Below are 18,654 nucleotides of genomic sequence, written 5' to 3'. Positions count from 1 at the left end.
GTGAAAAATGAGAGAATGGAACAGCTACCAAATTCTTGCACTTGAGGGTCAGCCACTGCTCTCAGCAGATTCAAAACACAGAGTACAACCAACCTTAGGAGGTATTCTGCCTATAGTATTTTGAGCACACTCACACACACAACCCCCTCCGCCCTCAGGTGAAATCTGTGGAAACACGTGTTGATGATATTCTTCCTGGAAATTTGTATCTTTCAGATGTGAGAAAGGGATTTACTCCCTGTTTTTTCATCAGATGTCCTCTCCATGCATTGTGTATCTATATTGTAATAGGTACTTCAAAGACAACCTTCTAGCACTACAAACATGACCTGTGACAAATAGCTTTGTTCAAGTTGCTCCAAAATGACAACACTTCTACTTGGAATTTCACTTGAATTCTCAGACAGTGTCAGGTGAATTCCCAAAGATTTCTGTTGAGGAAAAACCAAAACCATCACCCTTCTCCTGACAGCTATGCATCAAGCAAGATCTCACATGATAAAGACAAAACCATGATCCAATTTTTTTATGATAAATGTCTTTATGAGATGATTCGTGTTGTAAATCACAGAATGAGGGCCACAAATTAAGTCTGCAGAACGGGGTCACACAGATCCATCCCAACATAAGAACTCCCAGATTCACACACAGCATCCTCACTTGTTTTACCTGCTTGTCAAACACTGATGGGAAGAATAAGCAGCAGCTCTCAGTGCCTCACTGGCCTTCATGAGATCACGGGCTGTAAGGACTCTTCAGGAACAAGAGGCTTTAATTTTTGTTGCTGTAATTGACAAACAAGAAAAAATGGGGAAACAGAGAAAGATCTCATCCTAAAAGCTTCTTCATTCCATAAGCTGACTAGCACAGGCACAGTGCAGAACACAACCTCATAGCAGAAACAACTGGATACATATTGCAGATACTTTGAAGATGTTGTTCTGCTCTTTCTTTGGGATGCAGTGGATGCTGAGGAAAAAACACTGAAGGTGCTATGGCATCAAGCTGCAGCTAAAGCATGGTCATGAAAGTAAGAGCATAGCTGGCAGCCAGCTGCAGAGTTTTATGTGGCTTCCAGGGTCAGAAAGTCTGGCTACTAAGGTTCTTCACTGCTGATGTCTTATGTCAAGTGATACTTCCTTCTCATGCATGATCACTTGTGCAATCTCATAAGCTAAATTATGCTTTCACTGGCACTTGAGCAACTAAACAATCCTCTTGCATGTGCAAAAAGGACTGCACAGCACACACGTCTCACTGTGAAGGAAATGCAGTGATAGCAACCTCGTTTTCCCTATCAATAATGTAAGGTGCTAGAATAATGTCTCCTCTTCAAAGCTGGATGCATTGACGAGAAAGATTGCGTCTATTACTGCAGCAATGTCAAAGGGGCCACAGCTAACTACTGATGCTTGGTGACTACACATGCAATTTGTACTTAAGGTTACTGAAGTCTCCTTGATTAGAAAGGAATTTCCTGTTACTGTAGCTTATGTGCTCAAACAAGAAGACAAGATGGGAACAGAGAGAAGAAAGAAGACAGTGATCAACCTCAGGGGCTGAGCTGTTGCCTGCATCATGACTGCACTCAATCTGTCTGGTCTGTCACTTTTCAATCACCAGAAAAATTGGAAAAAATTACGTACAACCCAGCTTCCCAAGAATGTGGATCAGAGGGACTGATGTACAATTCACCTGCCTAGGCTTTCCATGCTTCTGAGGATGTACAGCTGTAAAACTGAAGTGACCTTGCTACTAACTTTAGGCACAGAGAAGTCCTCATTTGAAAATGGACCCCAAATGGCACCACAGAGCTCCACACTCCTTGTGATCATAGAGTTCACAACAACATTACTGTTTCCTCAGTTGATACTGAAGGCATCCCTGAAACAGCTGATGGCCCTCCACACCAGAGATGCACTGCCCGGGTCAGGGTGCCTCCCATCCTCCTCCCGTACAGCCCATACAACTAATATATGAACCTATAGACTGCTCCTATTTCTGTGGGCAGCTCTGCTGCCTTCAAAAGAAGCTCTCATCTCCCAGTAAGCCCTCAAGAGATCTCTTAAAAAATAACTCAACTTTTCAAGCCTGGTCTAAGTAAAGTCCTACCCTTCAGACTAACAACTTTCTTGCATGCCAGCATCGGAATTTTGATACAGAATTAGAAAAGTCTAGGAAATAAGACTCCTACAGGGCTCTTTTTTTAGACATCTTTAAAGCAAACTTGCACTTTGAATAAATATTAAAATTTTATAACTAAAGTTCCATTAAATGGAACACTGTAAAAAGATCATTATTTTAATGGACTTCCAGAAAATTACTGAAAATAATGTTTTATAGTTTTGAAAGACCTGATATTATTATAAGTTTTTTCCCTCCTTTAAGACACGGACTATGTTGGTTTATAGGAAAGATGCTCATTGATAAATCTAGTTTTATATTTTCTATTAAAACAGGTCTTAACTTTGCCATATTGAATATTTTTGGGTTACACCAGGGTTAGCAAATTAACCATGGAAACAGGGAATACTCCCCTTTCTAATACATTGTTTCCCATGAGTTCTGCTTCCAGTATAATGCCAGTCTGCTTGTTACAAAACACACACACCCCCCTACCTTGCTATCCACATACATAGAGCTGTATTTTATAACTTTGTACTCCTCTTTCTTTCCTCATTGTTATAAAAAGCTATATACTACTTTATCTCTAAAAATATTACCTTGCAATTAGTATTGACAAGACAGCCATAGGGTGGAGATTATAGGCTAAAATTAACTGGCCATTATCCAGCCTGAAAAGTTCAGTTTGCTGGGGCACTGAGGACAGGACAATTTTACCTGAACCCAACGAAAGAGTTGCCACCACTACTCCCAAACTATTGCTAATGACAATGTTAAAACAGAGGAGATATCCAGGGAAAGAACTATTTATATACATCCTAATCTTAATGAATCTTACACTACTGGTAAATAGAGAGCTCCCAGTAATCTACCCTCTGGGCTGTCCTGTGCACCTGTGTGCCATGTTTGAGAGCAGCTGAGCCTCTGGAGGCCAGCAAAGACTGTGCACATTGGTGAAAAACCTCCATGAAATCCTGCCTGTCTCCACCAACATCTGCAGGCTGAATCAGCCCACCAATCTTTAAAAACACAAGAGGACTGACGTAAAAATAAGAAGTTGAGGACCTTTCTCATTTCCCTATGGAAATCTGATAAAACTACACCATGGCAATGTGACTGACTGAGTGGGTACTGAGCTGCAGAGTGATGATACTCGTGAGCTGGAGCTGGGCTGGAGCAGCAGGACCCAAAGGGGAATGCAGCAGCCACTTCTGACCTCTGTGCTGTCTGTGTGCTACAGAACAATGAATTTCATGGGTATCAAAGTGAATTCCTTCAAACAAACAAACAATAAAATCCTTAAAACAATGCCACTTGTGTACTGTCAGCACACCCCAGCCAGGAGCAACTCACTAGCTGCACAGAGGGACTCTGAGTCAGGCAACTCAACCTTCTCCATGGCTCCAGGACAAGATGAGAAAGTTCCATTTAGCAGATGAAACAAGAATCTGGCTTGGACTCCCAGGACAACCTGTGACTTTCAGGCATCTCTCCCTGTCACTTCCCAAACGTGGAGGCCTGGCTGCTTCACAGCTCAGTCACCTTGAATGTAGAAAGTTAAGATGCTATGAAGCACCAAACCAGACAGGTGCCACGAGCTGCTTGCAAGGTGCCAGGTGATTTAAATTCCCATATGAAAGTCTCCAGCAGTGGAAATTTTCAGGATTTCAGAATATGGAAAGATGAAAAATCCTAAGGCAGTAAAAAGAGAAATTAATAGAAGCCAACAGCAAATGAGGTGGGGAAAAAAGGGGTGCAAAAGATCACTGATTCTATGAATAATTGAAATGTCGTGATTAATCAGTGTGAGCCTGAACTTAAACTACATAATGGATTCATTATCTAATGAAACACCAAATGTACTCAAACTATAATATCCTCCCCTAGGACAGGACTCAGAATGCAAATCGACATTTTGTTCCCAAAAAAACTTCCAGCAAAGGCATCTATATATAACTGCTCATGGCAAACCACTTCCAGTTGTAGAAGCAAAGTGTGTAGGTAAAGGTTTATAGATCCTGAGCTGTGAATGCCCTCCCTTAACTGTCACAGAGTAATAAAATGGTTGAGGAGAGCCAAATGAACATTTTAAGCTATAATTACTTTCTGATTGTGAGATCACTGAATGTATCACTCCTTATTACAGATTAACATCTTAATTATACTGTGTGGGCAAATGAATCAGCACTTTAAGACTGATGGGTTGGGTTCATGTTAAAAAATGTATTTGACTTTTTTCCCTTTTCCTGTCAAGTCAGGAATTATTTCATAACTCTCAGCTGATAAATAATTGTGTGAGGCTTAGCAGATATAATAACAGATTGATGACAGAAAAATATTACCAATCATCTCCTAACTTTCTCATTATGCTTTGCTCTTGGAAGTCTTCTGTGGCAACACATTTCTTGGAACAAAATTTGGTAACTTGCTGGAAATTAAAGGAACAGCTGTTGGGGATGCTCTCAGACCAGGTTCTTTTGAGCTTAATAAAAATTGAATCACCTGCTTTTTAGAAGGTATTCAGTGCTGCCTACTTTTCTTATTATCTCCTGAATCCTCTTCATCTGATGCAGATTACAGAAGGCTCCTGTCCCTTCCCTGGGCAATATACCCTGATGGGAAATATCAACAGAATTTTGTATGCACATCTATGCTATTTGAAAAAGCAAAGAAAATGTTACATACACTGCGTATGCAGTGGCAACATAAGTTAAAAATGAAAAGAAAAAGATATAAAATACGTCATAATCTAGAACATAATTTATCACTATATTTGGAAGAAATTGTCTTGACAACCTGTGGAAGAAATGAACAAAGGCTCAAGACATGCCAGGTACCGCTCAGCAAACACATCTGGCAAAAAGATTTTTTTAACACTATATAAGTACATGAAGAACCACACCACAGTTGCTAAAGGAAAATGCTCCAACACACACAAATGACTACTTGTGAAAAGTTCTCCAAAGCGGCATCATTTGTTCCTAGATTATTAGTGTGCATTAGAGTAAAAAACTTTTTTAAGTTTGGGATTATATTCTACCAAGTTACAGTCACATTTTCTGAGAAAACATCAACAACCATTCTGTTTGGCAAGAAAATCCTTTCCAGCTGCAGCTGAGTCAATCTTCCATATGATCTATAATAGAAAAAAAAATATACTCTGAAAGCTTAAAATAACTTGAAATGGAAATACTTTCTCTTCCTTGGGTGAAGAGACCCAGACTAAAGTCTGTTCTAAAGTCTGGTTATGAAGAGAATACCTAGGAGCCTTTCATGACTAAGCAATGAAGTAGGTTTTCAAGGATTCTGATACAATCCAGTGGAAAATGTTTTCATCATAAAATGCCAATTTCACAATATTTGCCAATTTATTTTTCCCCCATATTATAAATAACATGATCAAAGTGAAACAGACAAGTGCCCAGTTGGAGCCATACTCTTTCCAGCAGCTAATGATGGACGCTCCTTAATTCAGCAGAATCTATCAGATCAGAGAAAATGTTGTCTTGATCTCAACATAATTACACTGATTACCTCAATGACTACCAGCATAATCAGTGGCAAGTCTTGCAATTTAAACTTGATAACTGCATCTGGTGACTGCAGATGGTGTCCTTGCCCAGTTGAAAATCTCATTCTTTTTTTGCAAAGTGTAAGTCCAACCCCTGGTAAGAAAACTGTGTTACCAGAAACGGAGGCCTTTAGGGAACCACCTTGCAAAGAGAAGATTCAGACCACCTAGAGACCTTTCTTCCACTTTTACGGGAGCTTATTTGGCTCTGTGTACTGTAATCTTTAGGCTCATTGGAGGTTCATCCAGATGCTCCTGCAACTTAGCAGGCTGAGAGAAGTTGTAATTAGGCTGGGGAGGCTGTGCTGATAACAAAGTCAGCAAGGCAGAAGTAAGTGTGCAAACCTGAAGGGGCCATTTAGCGAGGAACACACTGGTGGCTCTGCAAAGCTGCCATCAGTTGCCCAAAGCAGCAGCAGGACAGCTGCTGGGAGCAGACACTGGGGCACCAGGGAGTCCTGCAGCAGAGGTGCTGCAGACTCCAAAGCAAGACAGTGAGAAGGAGAATGAAGGAGAGCATGGCTGGAAGTTGCCTTTTCCAGCTGGCCCTCTGTCACAGAGCAGGTTCCCAGGAACTGCGATGGGTCAGCAGCGATGAAACCATTTCTTGGGTTAGGTGGCTCAACAGGAAATACAGATGTGAGCAGAGGAAGTGTTGCAGTGAGAGTTCAGCACCCAGTTTCACAAACTCTTGCCCTTAACTGGGTCTGGATTACCCTGCAGTGTTAAACGCCAGGAAAGCAAGGCTGCTCCTCTCCAAGCACAACTGCCCAGTGACAGAAACACAGAGCAATAATCTATGGCACAAGGAATCTGCAAGGAAAGAAACCAGTAGAAGCTACTACTAAAATGAAGCAACCCAAATTGTTATACCATACAAAATCAGACTAGAAAGAAAAATAACATACTTTCAGAGCAATTACTCTGAAAAAATCTTAAAGGGGAGGAAAAGAACACAAGATAAATTAGCAAAACGGGACAGCAATTAAAATAGAGTGCCTCAGCAGTTATTAATTCAGCTCCTTGTGCTTTGAAATATGTTAGCTGTATAATAACAGGACCTTAAAGAAGCATGCAGAAGTAGAGTAACTCATTTAGAAAAAGGCAAGAAAAATAAAATGTGTACCAGTATATAAAAGAAACCAATCAAGTTTGAAACTTCCAATTAAAAGCCCTACACTTAAAAGTGAATGCTCAACACCACAAAACCACAAGCTTCTACTATTGAAACTAAAATTGTGACTTATGAACACAATTCAGAAAATAGTGAAAGAGACAGCAAGAATGGAATAATTATGAGCTCAATAAGCAATTAAGGAACTTTAAAAGACATTCAAGTGACCTTCCATAATCAAGTGACACACTGAGTTAACCACAAACCATTTGGGCTTGCCAAAGAAACTGGCTGATCAGCGATGCTGGTTTTGCTGTGCCAATGGTTATTACACCTGCACACTGCCTCTTGCACAGCTGAGAGAGCCAAGAGCACATCTACAACACCACACATACACACAATGTACTTCCCATTTCTGCACCAAAGTGTCAAGCAAAGGTATCATAAATGTCTACTGTATCGCTAAAACCACATCCCTGCTTTTAATATTTTAATCCATGAGCAGCTTCAAATAACTGTAATTTCTTTTTCACCAGCTTGCCAGAGAAACTTATCTCTTTTTTTACTGTGCCAATTATAGATTTTCTTTCTATATTTAGATATCATTATAACTCTAAAAGCTCAACGTGTGGTACTCTGGAATAGTCAGACACAGGGCTTTTGCACTCCCATGAAAGCAAGATTACAAGGTTCCCATCAGGACCTGCTTTCAGCCCTGCTGGCTGCTACTGCCATTAGAAGCTAAGGAAAAACTTAGCCCAAGCACAACTTCTGTAGCTCTGCTTCAGGTGAGGATCTTCCATACAAGTGAAACCTAGCAGTGTAAAGCTTCAATGCCATCTTGTGCTGGCAGCACTTCCCTAATTAAGAATTTAGGGCCAGGTGGAACCATTAGATCATCTAATTTGACCCCCTGCCTACCACATGACGTGTCATTTTACCAGTAAATCTCCTACTGAGCCCAAAAATTTAGGTCAGACTGAAATATGTCTGAACTGAGAAGACTTCGGTGTACCCAGGGCAGTGCCTTTTGTGCCCACTGCTCTTGGCACCATCGTGTATCAACATCCAGCATAAAACTACTCTAGCAGACATCTAGAATCTAGAAACCAGAATCTAGACACCAAGCAAGAGTGTCTGTTTTCAAAAGAAAGGCTACATTGAAAGATAATATTCCACTGTTCATCATAAACAGCTGCATGTTACCACTTTCTCCAAATGAAAGTTAGACAAACTGGCTGTTTTTTAATCTGCTGGTGAGTTACATCAGTCCCTCAGCTGCCATTAAAGAACTTTGCAAATTACATGTATTACATCTAAGCAACAATCAGCATGTTTTCATTTTGAAATAAGTGCTCTGGAGCTACCCCAAGGCTTTTTAGGAAGTCAGGTAATTTATTTATTTAATTTTTTTTAACCATGTAGTACTTTCCCAAAGTCATAAAAAACTTGCTGCATAAGTTTCTCTTCTGAGGACATACAACCATAGCAAGTTGTTATTACAACTTCAGGTTGCAGGCTGGAATCCTTTAAGGGTTCTCTGACCCTTACTCTGCAAAAATCTTTAGCCTGTTTGCACCTCATCAGCTTGGTGAGATGTGAGCAAGCCTTCAAGACTGAAATAAATAATGTTTATCAGCAATTGCTAAATAAAAGGAACAGCTCTAAAAAAGAAAACAACCCACAATCTGCATTTCTCAGTGGAAATAAACACCAGTCTTTATCAGATATGGAGTCTAGCTGTGCAAAAAACCAAAAACAAGGCACAGCTGCTCGATACTGAGTGTGCAGAGATTTTCCAGTCAGTCAGTCAGTCAGTCAGTCACTTTTCCTGAGGAGAAAAGAAAAGGAAGGAAGAGCCAAAACAAAGTGTTGCAATGGCTACCTCCAAGAGGAGAAGGAACTCTTGAGGTCACATTTATTCTAAGGGAAAGAAGGAACTCTTGAGGTCACATTTATTCTAAGGGAAAAGAGGTCTTTATCAGCAGCACTAGAGCACAACAGGAAGAGACCGAAACTTGGTTCAATAAAACCCCTATTTTAAAGACAAGAATACATCAGCTCTTTGTATGTCCCCTCTGAGGTTATACAGCCAAGTTGACTTTGGCAGACCTAGCTGATACAAAAAGCAGGAGTTGTGAAGGAAAAAAAAAAATCTTGATTAGCTGGGCAATGATCCAATAAGCAAGACACTGGAGGCTGCAAGTTCACAGCTGAAGAAGCTCAGGTAGAAATAATTTATAGCAAATTAAGTTAGGTCACGATAATGAAATTTAAAGACATGTGGGACATGATTTATTTTACTAAGGCTTGTTGAAAAGTGAAACCCAAGCAGAGCTAACAGGAAGGCTAATTTAACTCTGGTTACAGTTGGTACTGGCACTGAGATAAAGTTGACATACTTGGAATACGAAAGAGAATATAAGAATAGGATTTTTTAAAAAAAACAACTTTTTAGCACCATTTTTCCACATTGCAGGAGAAAGCAGGGCAAATTCAGTCCTGTGAATCACTGCTGCTTGTTTCCCAATTTTAAAACATCCTGGCACACAGCCCTCGGTGGCAAATGCAGTGGAAATAGCTGATCGCAAGGGTTGGGAAAGGATGGATAACAACATCCGCACTGCAAAGCCTCTGCCATCCAGGAGCAGGAGGGAGGATGGAAAAACCTAACGGGAAAAGGTCTCGGAAGAGGTGCAGTCCCCTTGTAGGTCACTGGAAAGCAGCAGCAATGGCAGGAGGGATGCTGTCATCGTTGAGGGCTCTGCACGTTACCTCAACAGGTTATCCGGCGGCAGCCTGGGCTCTGGCTTCGCTCGGCAACAGACGAGGTGCCATTGTGTCCTCGACTGTCCCTCCTGCCACCCACGTCTCTCACGCTGTGAAAAACGCCAGGTGAAGGGGAAAAAAGAGTCACTCTAATGGATGAGTGCAGCACTTTGCAGGAGGGGGGAGGGAGAGAGTAATGAAAAAGTGTTAATATTAAAGGAATAAAGCTTGTGGCCATTTTTCAGTCTGAAATGCGCAACACCATGAAACAACGCTTAAAGGTACTCACTTCTGTTCCAAACTACCTGCACGCTAAGGCACCCTGCTATTAGCACATAAGTTGTTTACTTCCAGTCTTATTTCAGTCAGACTCCAGGAGAGCCATAAAGCTGAAGTTTTTCACTCAGTACAGGAGTCCAAGTGGCCTCAGGTATTCCTTGGTGTGCCAAGCCCCAGTGTGTCACCTGCGATCCCTGCCCAGTCAGCAACCCACGCATTTCTAGTAAGATGTATAAAAGTCAAACCAAAACAAAGGGAATCTGTGCCTGGCACATGACACACATACACCCTCCTTCTTCTCTGCTTCTCCTCAAGCAACAGCTACTCTCGGTAAGGTGCGCTGAGCATAACTATGATGGTGGCTTTATCTGCCATTAAACATCACTTGTGTCACTTTCCCAAAATGGTCTGGGCACTGGTAGGTAAACCAGGACTTCTAATTCCTCTCCTGAAACAATTTCTTAAAAAAAAAAAAAAAAAAGTAATGGAGAAGTAATGAAATAGAATGGCAATGTAAGTAAATAATGGATATGCTTTTGAAATTAAGAGATTTTTATCTGTTCGCTTCATTTGTCACTTGCCTCTTTTTTGTTTCTTTGGTTTGCCTTTTTTGTTTGCCCCAAATAAAAGCATATGAATGCAAAGCAACTCACTTTTTTCCTCTGTCAGAAGCAAACATTAGCATTTAGGGACTCTTTATACAGATGGCCCAGCTACAAAGAAAGTCTTTGTCTCACTGGGGGGACTACTAATTTGAGGACAAACACCAGAGACTAGAAGAGGCTGACAGATGACCCCATGGAAGTGCAGGAAGAGCAAAGAAGAAAAAGAACCAGAAGTTACTCTCAGGCCTGTGCACTCACCATGAAGGGAGGAAGCCAGATGTGAGTTTCACATGAGAAATCACATTGGCTCACAAGCTGATGGGTGAACTCCTTACAATGTGAAGCCCGGTGAAACTACCAAGCCTTTACAAATTCTACAAATTATACCATCTTTTTGGGAGCTACATGACAAACCATGAAACAGTCCTCCATCGGCAGCATTAACATTCTATTGACTAACACAGCAGAGAGAAATGCAGTGGTATGGTGAGCAAACCATAGTCTTTACACATCTCCAAGCTTCACAGCAAGAGAGTCAATAATGAAAAGCACCCTATTAACTGCTCTCCTTTTTCCTTTACCCCTTATGCATCCCATTCCCACACCTGAATACAAGTCAAGAGTCCAAAACACCCAAAGAAGTCCAAGTGGCCTAAACAACACTGTTATCAAGTTCCAGGTTACACACTATGAAGAACAGCAAAACAAAGAGTAAATCAAACTGTATTACTTGAGAGCAGCATTTTTACATCTTTTTCCTCATGCTTCCCATCATGGGAAACACGCTCTTACTCATTCTCCTTTCCTTAGTTGCCACAGATGCAGTGCCACAGTGCTGTGGCAACACACAGCCATCCTCATGAGCTGGTTCAGATCTGAGCACTCCTGCACTCCTGACTGCTTCCCTTCCTGCTTTCACTCAGGCAAAGGTATCCTCCAGTTCCATCCTGCCCTTCCTCACTGGACAGTGAGGATAACAGACTGGCTCAAACACAACAAAATACACTAAGCTTCTGGAATGAAGTGGTGCTTTACACACTTTCAGCACCACTCGTTCACATGCACCCCAAAACGATGCTTTCTGAAAATGACGAATTTTCCATCTTTGCCAGCTGCAAGGAGAGCCCATCCTTGCAATCCTACAGTTAAAACCTTTGGAAGCCTGAGGAGCATCCCAGTGTTAAACCTCAATCAACCTAGTGCTGGCAACCCATTTTCAAGCTGATCCATGACAGATGAGCAGCAGTAGGGTGTTTACAATGGCAACAGCCACACCTACTGCTCCACCAGGGCTCTCATGGTGCTCTGCACTCAAAAGTGTCCCCAGAACACGAAAGGGACACACAGCCATGGCATCAGTGTGTGCTGCCAGCCACAGCATGGCTGCACTATGGCAAGCCTGTGGTTCCTTGGGACATAAGCCTCAACAGCCCTAAAAATCTACTATGATGGATCTGCTTTACTTTTCATTAGGATGTACAACCTCTCCTTTCTCTTTCCACCAAAATGCTGTCATTTTGCAAATAACCACTTTAGAATTCTTCAGAGTTGCCCATTGAAATGTACTTTGGCATAGACCTCTGTGAACAGGGAGAAGTGGGCAAGACAACCATCAACCCAGGAGGTGTCTTACAAGTTCATGTACAATATTAACCTACCACATCATCATTTTATATTACAAAGTTAGTTTCATGGCAGTACAAAAAGCTCCATTAAGAATGAATGATTGGTTCTCCATCTATGACTTTAACATCTGCCTCAGTAAGGCAATCATTTATTAATAACAAAATAAATAACTAGGCTTCTCTTAGAATCAATTTTAGTAGTAAAATGAGAGGAAAAAAAGACTCTATTTAGAACACGTTGTTATAAAATACTTAGAAGTATTTTATTTAAAGTTAACAAAGTATTTTCCAGGCAAAATGCTACATCCTACCTTTACTCATTAAAACAGGACATGGCTCAAAGTTTGATGAAGAGGAAAAAAAAAATTTAATATTTTTCCCTATAGAGTGGCATTCTTTCAGTTAAGTAGTTTCTTATTTCTGCCTCATTTCTCATAGCATTTGTATCAATACTGCTAATAAAATTTTAATGGGTATTTTAGTGTTATTTGAACATACATGTTTTCTTTTTGGATTCTATGAATGTAACTTTTATTAAATATGAATTTTTAAAAACTTGAAAAATTTTAAAACATGTATAAAACATTATAAAATATGAAAAATTTCAATCAAAACACAAAATTTAAAAAATGTTGGCATTTTTCTATCTTTCCATAAAGATGGTACTTTGTCTTCAGCAGTACCTCATCTTAGAGCTTTCGGTCAGCTCTATTCAAAACAAAGTGAAGGTGCTTCTTTGGTGCACTAAAGGTTGCAGCTCCCTATGAACAGGTGAACCAGGTGGCCCCACTGAATGCTGCTTGGCTGGGCTCACACTCAGAATCTTAGCAATGATCTGAAGCAGAAGCTCAGATGGCTGTGGCGAGATCATGCACCATGTTTTTATGATGAGACACCTGATGTGTGCTGTATTATGAACAGTCTGCCATGAACAGCCACACACACACACACACACTGCAATTCTGACTTCACAAGTTGTGATGACAACAGCAGATATGCAGAGGAAAACAATATTTTTTGTGTAACAGTGCCAGCAGAAAGCAGCCCAAAAGTTGGTACAGCTACTCTTGGGAATAATTAATGCAACACTTGCAGCCTCCTACTAGTTTTGAGGCAGTGCCACAGTTACCACGCAGAACAATTCTTGCTTGTGTGCAGGATGAGGAGCAACTCTGGCAGACCCCCACATGACGCTAGGCTGAGCCCTGAGAGCTGAACAACCCTCTGAGAGTCACTGCCTGTTTGAGGAATCTAAGATTTGGAAAGGCTTTTAAAAAGTTACTCTGAACTTCAATCTGGTGGAGCTGTGCTGGAAAGGCAGATGAACACTGCTGAAGATGGGTGGCTCCTCAGCTCTCACTCCATTCAGTGCAGATGTCCAGCATCTCTTTGGAGGGGCAGAGATGACCAACCTATGCTCCCTGTCAGTGGCCCATGCTCAGCAGGAAGGGGATGGTCTGTGCTTTGCACTCCTATCAGCCCAAGCTGCTGCTGGTCTTGGAGCTCAGAAGAAGCCAGGAGCTAGAATCCTTTCTCCCCCAGTGATGGCTCCACCCAAGAAGCAGCAGTTTCTGGTCCTGCTGAGCTCAGGAGCTGTCAGGCTCCTGCTGAGCTGGAAATAAAAGCGTCACTTTTTTTCCTCCTTCTTTTTCCACATTTGACAACTGCACACAAACACTTGTAGATTGGGACTGTTACACCCCTGCAAGCTTAAAACAACCTTGCTCAGGCACGGACGACAGCTCTCGATGTCAACGTGAATGTGACTGCAGACTAATTCACCTTGTTGTTCTGACACATGAAAACCTTCTCAGAAATCGCTGCACTGTCTGTAGTCACTCCTGTTACACATCTCTGCACAGTCAGCACTCAGCCAAGCCAACACAAGAAAGAAGCACAAAGAAAAAACTCACACCTTTTTGGTAAATTCATACTGCTCTGTGCAGAATTCTTCTTTTTAGTGTCATCGTGGAAAGACACTAATAGCTTAATTTAAATGCATGTCTATTAAGAGACTCTAAATTTTTTAAATACATATACTCTGCACAGAACTGGTTTGTGTCTAAAGCACATTAAATGTGTCTCTGATATCTGGAAAGACAGACTACCATCAGGAAAAAGGCCATCAATTTAAAAGCAACTTATTCCTTCAATATTCTATGCTCAGAAATCCCAGGCCCCTGCAACCAGTGAGAAAATCTGGAGCCACAAAGACTTGTCGTCAGCAGAGGACGATCCAATTAAGGGACATTTAACCACATGGAACATACACAAGCCCATGGATCCAGAGGGGATGCATTCATGAGTGCTGAGGGAGCTGGCTGAAGTTAACAGGAGGCTACTCTAAACTCTTCCCTATGATCTTTCTAAGATACCATAGTGATCAGAGACTGCACAAAAGCCAGTCCTGTTTTCAAGCAAGAGGATCCCATAAACTACAGGCAGGTCAGTTTAACCTCCAGCCCTGGGGAAGTGATGAGCAAATAAATCTGGGAATAATTTCCTTAGCATATGGAGTAAAATTAAATGATTGGGAGTAGTCAGCACAGATTTATGAAGGCAGAAATCACATCTGCCCAACCTGATAGTTTTCTGCAATGAGATGCCTGCCTCATCCTGCTGAGATGAGAGAGAAGTGGATGTTATTTATCTTGACTTCAGCAGAGCTTTTGATGCTGTCTCCCATAAAATCCTCATTGACATACTGATGAAGTACAGACTAAATAAGTAAATGGTGAAGTGGAGAGAACACTGGCTGAACTGCTTGGCTCAGAAGGCGGTGCACAGCAGCACAAAGTCCAGCTACAGACCCATGACTAGTGGAGTACTCCGGGGTCAGTACTGGGACCAATGTTTAACATTTTCACAATCAACCTGAACGGTGGGAGAGAATCTCCAGCGAGTTGGCTGATAATACAAACCTGGTGGGAGCAGCTGACACACCAGGTGGATGTGCTGCCATGCAGAAGGACCTGCACTGGCTGGAGAACATGCTGACAGGAACATCATGAAGTTCAAAGGGGAATTCCAAGTTCTGCACCTGTGTATGGCTAAATCCATGCACCACTACTTGCTGGGGCCTGACCAGCTGGAAAGCAGGGAGAGAGCAACATCAGGGTCCTGAGAGGCACAAAGTGTGTGCCCTCAGGGAAAGGGTGGGTAGCAGCATCATGGGCTGCATCAGAAAGAGCATCACCAGCAAGGGTGATCCTCCCCGTCTGCTCAGCCCTGGTCAGACACCTGCACAGAGCTGGGTTAGACCTGGGCTTCCTGGTATACACAAAACATAGACTGAAACAAGTCAGCAGAGGCCACAAAGGTGATAAAAAAAATGAAAGATCTGATGTAGGAGAGGCTGAGATTGCAGGGACTGTTCAGCCTGGAGAAGGCTCATGGCAGGTCTCATCAGTATGTATAAACAACTGATGGGAGACAATAAGACACTCTTCCCAGCTGTGCCCAGCAAAAGGACAGAAGGCAATGGACACAAATCAAAATACAGTGAATTCCATCTGAAAGTAAGAATTTTCTTTTTTTCCCCTCCCCCTACTGGGAGGGTGGTCACACCTTGAACAGGCTACCAAGAGAGGTTGTGGCATCTCCATCCAATCCTGCCGGACAGAGATCTCAGCAACCTGCTTGAGCATGGGAGTAGACTAAGCAATCTCCAGAGATGCTTTCCAGCCTCAGCCATTCCATGATTACTTCCAATCAAGCTAAACAGAACAGCTGAAAGAACTACAGTTCAAAAAGAAAATACTGGAAAGCAGAGCAACTTAAGACAGAGGTAATTCTAGGCTTAGCAGCATAATGCTTAAATCTTACTGAAGCACATTTTTACTTCCTCTTTATGTTACACATGACTGTACGATCTGCGTTGTCCATAAAGAAGAGATGCATTTCATGGGGTCCTTCACTGGCAACAGGGAGTTAATTATAAACACATACCCCAAACCAGAATTTGGCTGTAGATGTTTTCTATCACTTAGATTTTATGAAATATCTTACCACTGAGTACAGTTTCCACTATGACTACAGTAAGTAAACAGATCCAATTACAGATGTTCTGTTTTAAAAATACTAATAGAAAGGAACATGGTGTAAAGCATTAATTGAAATTGTGTTCCCTTCCACAAGAACAGTACTTCCTGAGAAATGGTTATATTAACAAACTAAAATTGAAGCGACACAATTACTGCGTTGCTCTGTGACACTAAATCCAAATAGTATTCTTCTTTCATAATTCATACCAACATCCAAAAGCAAGGACCAAAACTGCAAATATTTATTCCTTTTTGTAACTGAAGCCAACAAATTGAATTACTAAATTGGTAACATGAGAATACCCCAAGAAATATGCATAAACTTATCTGGAAACTCCTGAAAGGAGAAGATTTTTAAATGACAACAAGTCACACACAGTCAATATATTTAGGTAAAAAAATTCCTAAGAACCTAATGGACCAATTAAGTGATTAACTGAATTCAATGCATCAAACACTAACTTGGGTGTCTACTCTCATACAAGCTGCTTTAAAAACACTGCCCTTAAAGAGACCAAATGAACAGAGAGAGAGAGAAAAAAAATTTGAGCCTCTTTTTTTTAAAACTTCTTTTGGAGACCAAAATGACCCTCAAGCTGGCAAGGAAACAAGGGCAAACTTTCATTCTGTTTTCTGTACACAAATTACAGAAGACAGTCCTCAAAGTGTAGCTAAAAAGCTTCAAAACAAAACAAACCTACTGAACAAGCTTTCTAAAATTCCACCTTTTGTTTTTAATTTTAGATGTCAGTCAAATGGAAATACATTTTTCCATCCTGCATTTACAATACTCTCTTAGAACATCTGAGGCCAATTCACATCCCTCTATAGGGATATGACATTTGCCAAGGGAAAAAAACCCCAACTCTGCAGGAGCAAGCCACCAAGGTTTTCCCTGAAGCCTCCTATCGGGTTTTATAGTCTGAAAAGGAAAAAAAGCTTTTATTATGCTGGTCCCCAGCCTGCCAAATGAAGAGCCCCTGAATCTGCTTGGTATCTGTCATTGCATTCACTCAGGGATTCTGTATGGCTTTCTCTTACAATCTTCCAGCAGAACCAGCATAGCTGTTTTCATCTCCTGGCATTCTATCAGGCTATTTGCTTAACCCAGAAATCCCAGGGCCTCCCAGAAGCCCAAGTTCTGAAGGAAAGTTCAAGCACCACAAGACACAGGAGAAGCAAGGCTCACCACCTCTGCTTAATACTTCTACAGGTCCAGATAATCTGCAGGTGAGGAGGGGACACCTCTGCTCACCAGATTTCTTCCAAAGCCACATAGGGAGTCATCTGTGAAGATAACCTCCACAGGTAAGCAAAGGAACTACATCACGGGGATCATGCAGTTCACACCTTGGAAAAAAAAAAAACGAACAAATCACCATCTGAATTTTCAAGTTCACAGTAACAGAAATACCTTCGAAATTCATGTACTGATAGTACTGGTAGCAGACAAATTCCTTTTAAATGCCCTGAACAATTTGGTTTTACACTTCAAGGTAAGAAGCTTAATTCCTACTTCTTTTTTTACATTGAAGAGAAGCTCCCTCAGGCACCAAGCCTAAAAACGGGAGCCCACCTCCTTGCCCACAGTTGCACTGGCAACCACTACTTACAGCTCTGGAAAAGAGCCATGAATAGGAAATTCAAATGTCCAGATAACTCATAAAAACACTACTTAATATGGTATCTTCAAGCATGGCTACATAAAGTAAGCAAGGTTGAAGAGTATGGCAAAGAGAAGAAATGAAGTATAAACATATTTTCCCTTACAACACCAAATGGAAGTCACATTCATTTAAGCAAATATTTTTCTATACTGATAGAAGCCAAATACGTGGGGTAAACTGCTGTGCTTTTTTCTGTTTGCTTCATATAAAATCACACAAGAAATCTGTGTTCATGTAACACTATCAACGAAATGCTCTTTTCTTTTTTACAAGTTGTTTGTAATGAAAATTTTAGCTCTCTCAAAAGGTGAAGAATACAATCAGCCAACCTCTTTATGCATGTCCTATGAGGATACTCATCCTCAGTAAAAACAAATTTCACTAGCCTTAGTCAGAAGTGGAAGTGGTACGTGGTAAAACTGTGACACGCACCAAGAACTTATAGACTTGTTAATTGGTAGCAAGACACAACAGAGTATGCCCACTGAAAACTACAAAAATTTCCCAAATTGCCTTTGAATAGCTCCCCTTTTTGAACAAGAAGTTGATGCTTCACATTGTATCTGTTCACATGATCTTCTCCTTCCTCCCTAAATTCTAAACATTTTTTTACATTTACTTCTTCTGACAGTTCAGTAGTGACAGTTTCTTCTTTACACTCCTACATATATTTTGCACAAGCTGTTAAACAGAATTAGTCCATGCTCCTCTTTCGTGTTTTTCCTGTGCTCTGAAGGAAACTAATACACAGACTGTAGAGAAATCCCAGTTTTGACCTTTACCACCTAGCTTTTAACTTGTGCAAACATGGTTTGACAGCCAGGCTGAAGAAAAATGTTGTGGACTGTGGTCATGCA

The 18,654-nt window shown here is 41.2% G+C and overlaps 1 protein-coding gene across 5 annotated transcripts in view; it reads right to left on the bottom strand.

The window, feature by feature from the left end:
• The window catches only part of LRRC3B (leucine rich repeat containing 3B), a 45,392-nt gene that overhangs the window by 5,066 nt on the left and 21,672 nt on the right, over nucleotides 1-18,654 (bottom strand). Inside the window, exon 1 of one of the 5 annotated variants that reach the window (XM_085051141.1) lies at nucleotides 17,323-17,456. The exons of 3 other annotated variants lie outside the window; for them this stretch is intronic. The gene's annotated coding sequence lies outside the window, so the exon portion shown is untranslated. Of the gene's footprint in view, nucleotides 1-15,008; nucleotides 15,153-17,322; nucleotides 17,457-18,654 lie in introns of those variants that run through there. One more of the 5 variants, XM_085051140.1, reaches the window with a different exon arrangement.

The sequence above is a fragment of the Lichenostomus cassidix genome, chromosome 2, assembly GCF_008360975.1.
Source record: "Lichenostomus cassidix isolate B80296 chromosome 2, HeHo_3.0, whole genome shotgun sequence".
NCBI lineage: Eukaryota > Metazoa > Chordata > Aves > Passeriformes > Meliphagidae > Lichenostomus > Lichenostomus cassidix.
Note: the sequence above shows the minus strand (reverse complement) of the source record. Positions and strands in the feature narration are given on the sequence as shown.